We start from the raw sequence: 6,023 nt of genomic DNA on the forward strand, positions 1-6,023 counted from the left end.
CCTGTCACACACAGGGTTACCAACCACTAGACTGAGTATTAGACCAGATTTCCCAGGGCCCCATCCGGTTGGCCTGAAACACCTCTACGGATGGGACATCACCCATCCTCTCTGGGCACCCTGTTACAGCACCTCACCACTCCCTCAGTAAAAAAACCTTTGACATCTGGTCTAAATCTCCCTTCCTTTAGTTTAACACCATTTCCCCTATCACTATCCTATCTAATCTCACAGAAAGTTGATTTCCTTCCCATTTATAAACTGTCTTCAAATATTGGAAGTCCGCTATGATGTCTCCCCTTAGCCTTCTCTTTTCCAGGCAGAACAAGCCCAGTTTGCTCAGCCTGTCTTCATAGGAGAGGGGCTCCAGCACCTGGATCATTTTCATGATCCTCCTCCAGAAGCCCCACATCCTTCCTGTGTTGGAGGCCTGAGTCTTGGATGCAGTATTCCAGCTGGGGCCTCATGAGGGCAGAGCAGAGGGACACCATCGCCTCCCTTGCCCTGCTGGTTGCCCCCTGTCTGATGGAACCCAGGATACCATTGGCCTTCTGGGTTGCAAGCTCACATTGCTGGCTCATATTAAGTATTCCGTTAACCAGAACCCTTAAGTCCTTCTCAGCAGGGCTTAGTGTCTCCCTGTGTGTCGTCCTCTGTTGATACCTATTAGTCATTATGTAACGAACATATTTCGTCACCAGTCATTGAGACACATCACAGATTCAAATACTGTCTTAACAGGCTTGTCGCATGGAATGAATTTTCCCAGATCCAAGAAAAACTGGGCTCTTTAATGATCACAGTAGTCCTTCCTGATACAGATACAACACCAGGCATTTAGCGTTGTTTCCTTTTCCTCCACTAGCAGAAGTGCTCAGTGGAATAAATTTTAATTCTCTGTCATTACAAGTTCAAACCGAACTGCCATACTTTTCTTTGCCTTGTGGTTTTGATTATTTGTTCAAAACTCTTTATGACCTTTGGAAGAATGAGAAGGTTCTCCACCGTTACACAATAGCAACCATCGCCACCATCTCACTTTGTGGTTTGCCTGGAAATTGCTAGCAGTTTAGAAAAATGTTTAAACGTTTTGTTTTAATTTAGTGCATATGTGAAATAAATTATACTATGGAATGGTGCTGTCAAATATTTATTTAATATCTCAGTACTTGAATTCACTTGCCAATCAGATAAAATTAGTTTGGAATTCTTTTACACTGACATCATTTTCCTAACTTATAGACTCACTTTTAGACACAGAAATAACAAATGTTTTCATTGGCTTGTTGTGAATAGCAGCGATGTTTAGGAATTTTAATGTACATTTTGGTGTTTTCATAATGTCACTAGGACTTCACGCTTCATTTTAGCTAGAGACAACTTTGTCCTTAAACTACTTACTTTGTGTATTTTCCTATTTTCTAATTCGACCTGAGTGTTAAAGTTGGCTCCTTTTAGATGATTTGCATAAAGTTTAAAAGTTGTAGGATTTCCCAAGACATTACTAAGCAGCAATAGTGGCTGCAAAAACAAGTGTATACTGCTGGGTCAACAGGATTGGCTTTTAACAATCAAATAGAAAGCATAATTGAGAATACTGATTGGTATTTTGAGAATTGTTTCACAATATGTGTTACTCTGCTAACATCTTTCCATGTAATCCTGATGATTATCTCTCATAAAAACAGCATATTAAGTTATAAAGCTCGTGAAAATAAGGCCTGCTCTAAAATGTGTTAAATAGGTGCACCTAGTTTTAAAATAGCTATTCTCCTCTGTTAGTTGCTGTATATAGGATGAGTTTTATGTTGTGCTTTACATATTTAGCCAAAGTTTTATGCAGAATTAGTCATGTAATAAGATTGTAAACAGAAGTAGCATCTTATTTGGATTCATGCAGTATTGCTAGAGTTTAGTCAAATTCCAAAAACTAAACAGAGAAAAATGAATCACTATGGTTGTACTGAATTTCCCTGCCAAAACGTATTAAGTTTCTAAAACACAAGAGCTCTAGTAGCATTACATTCCCATAGTGTATTTACCATTTTTTTCTTCATTTTTCATGACTCAGGATTCTATCAGTTTTCAGTCACAGGCTGGAAGGTAATTGAATGAGCTTTGCACAGACAGCACCATAAGAGAGTGCAAAGATAACGGACTCCACACTTAAGAGATGGACAGAACTGTGTGCACTTATGGAAGAACTATAGGAGGAAGGATTATAGTCCTTCAGAAGAAGAAAACAGTATGTGAAATAATAGGGAATAATTCATTTTCAGTCTCTTGGCTTTTGTTTCTGAGGTGGATTTTGTTCCTTAAAACACTGCCTGTGTGGCTGTGTTTCTAATGCCTGCATCACCAGTGAGAATTGTGCTTCATCACCAAAGCAGCCAGGTTCTCTGGAGCACTCGTGGGACCATCGCTGAAGCTTTTAGCAGTGAGTGGTAGAAAAAGGGGAAGGTGAAAGCTACTCTGCCAAGAAAGAGAATCCCTTTGTATACATGCCAAGAGTAGATCTTGAAGAATTGGTTTCAAACAAGGTTTCTTTCTTAAGCATTTCCATTTTTAGGAAGTGGCATCACAACAAATCTGTAATTCTAGCAGAATTCTAGAGTTACTTTACTCTTTATTGATCAAAAGCCTTAACATTGCTTTTACAAGGACTGCTGCTGTTTAACTGCACCATAACAGCTTTAAAATGCAAGTTATAATGGAAACAACAATTAGTTATAACCATGTGCAGTGTATCTTGGTAATATAGTCAAGTACTCCAGCTTCTGTGGGGCCATTTATATCTGTGATCATAGAGAACAGTCTGTTACAGGATTATCCAAGAACAGGGTGAGCTCAGGCTGAAGAAATCCCAAAGAGTACTTTTGTACTCAGAATTTCTCAGTCATACCAAGTATGCAGCTTTTTTTTCACATCATGTTATGCATAACCAGACCATAGAAAATATCACTGACACCATTTACAGCAAAGAAGGCCAATAAAGGCTGAGGAATCAAGGATCTGAAACTGCGGTGTGTGGATGGACTGCAAGGCTCTTTCTTGTGGTTCACTGAAAAAAAACCAAAACACATATTAAAGCTAATACATGGTAGATTAAGCTACCAGTACCGGAAGGGAATGGGGTCTGTGAGTAGATATTTTACTTATAAAGTGGTCTGCTGACTGAAAATCTGGAGCACCATCAGAGTTCAACAAATTGAGCCAGACAGCTTGTTAGACTGTCTTGTAAAAGCTGGATGTCTGGCTAGATAGCTTTTGGCACTTTGAAGAACGGAGAGACAGATTTATGAACTGGACAAATGAACGCTACAGTCAGGAATTTTTCTAACAGTTTGGCTGTATCTACAAGACCCCCTGACTCTCAAAAAGATGCTGCTTCAAAAGCCAGGTTCTGCCAGCTCCTAAATGCACCATTCAGCCTAGGATATTACTACTGATTTTAAGCACCTTATCTTCCTGTGCGGTTCATGCAAGTGCTAGGATAAGCTTCAAGCTTTTGTCCCTATTTATACAGCAACACAAGAGCTTCCAAATGGCAAGAAGGTTCAGGAAAGAGACAGCTGTGTCTGCACATAGCTGAGGAACAGACTGATAGTAATGCAGAGAAAGTGTGATGCCCTCATGGAAAGGTAAACTTGGATCTGTGTTCTCCTAGCGTTGCTGGGAGTTTGGAAATGTTCAGCTTCCTCATATATGCATTCATAGCAGCGTGCATCTCTGCAAGACACCCGCAAAACCCTCTGTGGTAAGTTCAGTTTGCACAGGGATTGCCAAATCCCTTCCATGGCTCCCTGTCAGCAATTGGTCCTAACTCACTGTGTCCTGAGCTATAATGCTGATTAATCTCAATACCTGTGCCACCAGCAAGGAGCCAGCAGCAGTGCTGCCAAGATTTCTGCACTTGTTTCTGTTTTTTATGTGTTGAACGTCATTCCAATTCAGATCTGTCAAACTGTCCACCGCAGAAGCTGAACATCGTGGGCAAAGGAATACGCAGATTTAGAAATTCTTGGAAAAGCCCCACTGCTACAGTTGTAAATAACTGCTTTTCTTCTTTGTATGATATTTCCTTTATGAATTCTACATATTCTGATTTCCAGGCTTTATATCTGAGTGGAATTGATGGCATCAAGCCTAAAAATGATTGAAAAATAAAGTAATAGCTGCATAGAGAGGAGCTTGCCATGGAATTTCCAGAACAACTTGTGTTAATCTGACTGGAAATAGTGTGGTACTTACCAGGGTTACAGACATCTTAGCTACACAAATAGAAGGAAACATCTGAGAACAGGGAGCACAATCCCACTTGTATAATGTCTTGTTACTTCTGCTCCTTCTCCTAATGAAATAAAAAGCTATGAAGCTGTTGAGAATTGTCCTTTACAAGCCACCATTGAAGTTCTGGTCAAGTTTGGAAAGCTGCTTATTAAAGCTGAGATGTTTCTCAGGCATAGTTAAGGCTATTAAAAGCAGAGGAAAACAAAGCAGAGGAAACTGACCCCCATCCCAAAATAGGAGGATGATGCTATGGCTTTGCATTTGCCCTTTTCACCTCTAATAGTCTGAGGACAAATAATACTTGCTGCCTGCCTGTGTTGTCAAAATGCCACTGATTTGTATAATTAATTGGTACCTCTGATCATAAGAGGATGCACGAGGAAGCTTTAAGGTTTAGTACATCAGTCCAAGGAATGAGACAGAGAATTGAGGCTGTTTTGGAGCCAGACTCAAAGCTCATCCTCATCCAGGATTGAAGACAAGAGGGAGCATGGCAGTCAGGAAATGCCCCTGTTCTCTATTTTGCCTGTTTTCAGAATGCACACTCCTGCTTTGCTAGTTTGCAGACAGTGTATTTTAACAGCCTGTCCTGAAAAATCCTGCACTGCTACCAGGTACAAAAAGAAGCAAACAGGGAGAAAGCTCAGACTGATTTTTGGCAAATACCGCTCCTGATCCATGTTGCAGTATTGCCAACCTTAAGTGTTCCAAAATCATACGTGATGAGGGTAGCTTAAAAATAATCAATTTGGACTTCCTTTTTATTTGCCTTCTGACTTAAAAATAATCAATTTGAGGTTCTTTTTTATTTGCCTTTGGTTTCCTAGCCTTCAGGGTACACTCAGATAATATTTTCCCAAAAACCACGTGTACTAGAAAACTACTTTCTCTTTCCAAAATAAAACTAATATTTCTCAAGTGAAACGTCAGTCGTAAGCTAAGGTTGCATGTACAAAATAGCATGAGACGTACAAGAAGTTAAATCAAATTGCAATGTTTCTTTTTTCCACCTATATTTTGTTTTCTTTGTTACGCTGTAAAGTCAAGAGTAGAAAAACAGAGGAAGAAGAAAGTGGACAAGTTAATATAAAACAGAGAAGAGAAAACAAAGATGGAGGTAGAAATGAAGATATTAACAGTGCAGGAGATTTAGGAGGAGAAAGCAAAGCAAACAAACAGGAAATATCATTACATGACTACCTATTATTTTAAAGTGTGGTGCCTGCTTTAGGGCTCTGGAATCTATCAGGGCTTGACAGGGTTCAGACAATTATGTATCTATAATTAGTTATTTGAAGGTATTGCAATATCTATCCAATTATGAGCCCTATCATAGCAAAGGGGCATGTAAGTATTTGGAGACCAGGTATTTCAAAGCATTTAGATGCCACACACTCATGCTGTTCTGCATATATTTCTCATGGAAGGGCAGAGTTACTTGAAATTCAGAGATATTCAAGAATGTTGAGAGTGCACTCTTAAAATTGTTAGATCTGAAATCAAGTATGCAAGGTTTCTACCCAGTTCACCATGAAAGCAGTCAAATGGAACATGCCTCCTAGCAAGGTGGTTGAAGCCCCATGCCTGCCACTGTTCAAGAGGCATATTATTGTCCCTCAATAATATGCTTTAACTTTCGGTTATCCCTAAGGTGGTCAGGCAGTTCGACTAAATGATGTTTGAAGGCCTCTGCTCTCCTCTGCTCTCCTCTGCTCTCCTCTGCTCTCCTCTGC

This window comes from Lagopus leucura, unplaced genomic scaffold, assembly GCF_019238085.1.
Source record: "Lagopus leucura isolate 7727_CA_CO unplaced genomic scaffold, USGS_WTPT01 Super-Scaffold_100157, whole genome shotgun sequence".
NCBI classification, from domain to species: Eukaryota; Metazoa; Chordata; class Aves; order Galliformes; family Phasianidae; genus Lagopus; species Lagopus leucura.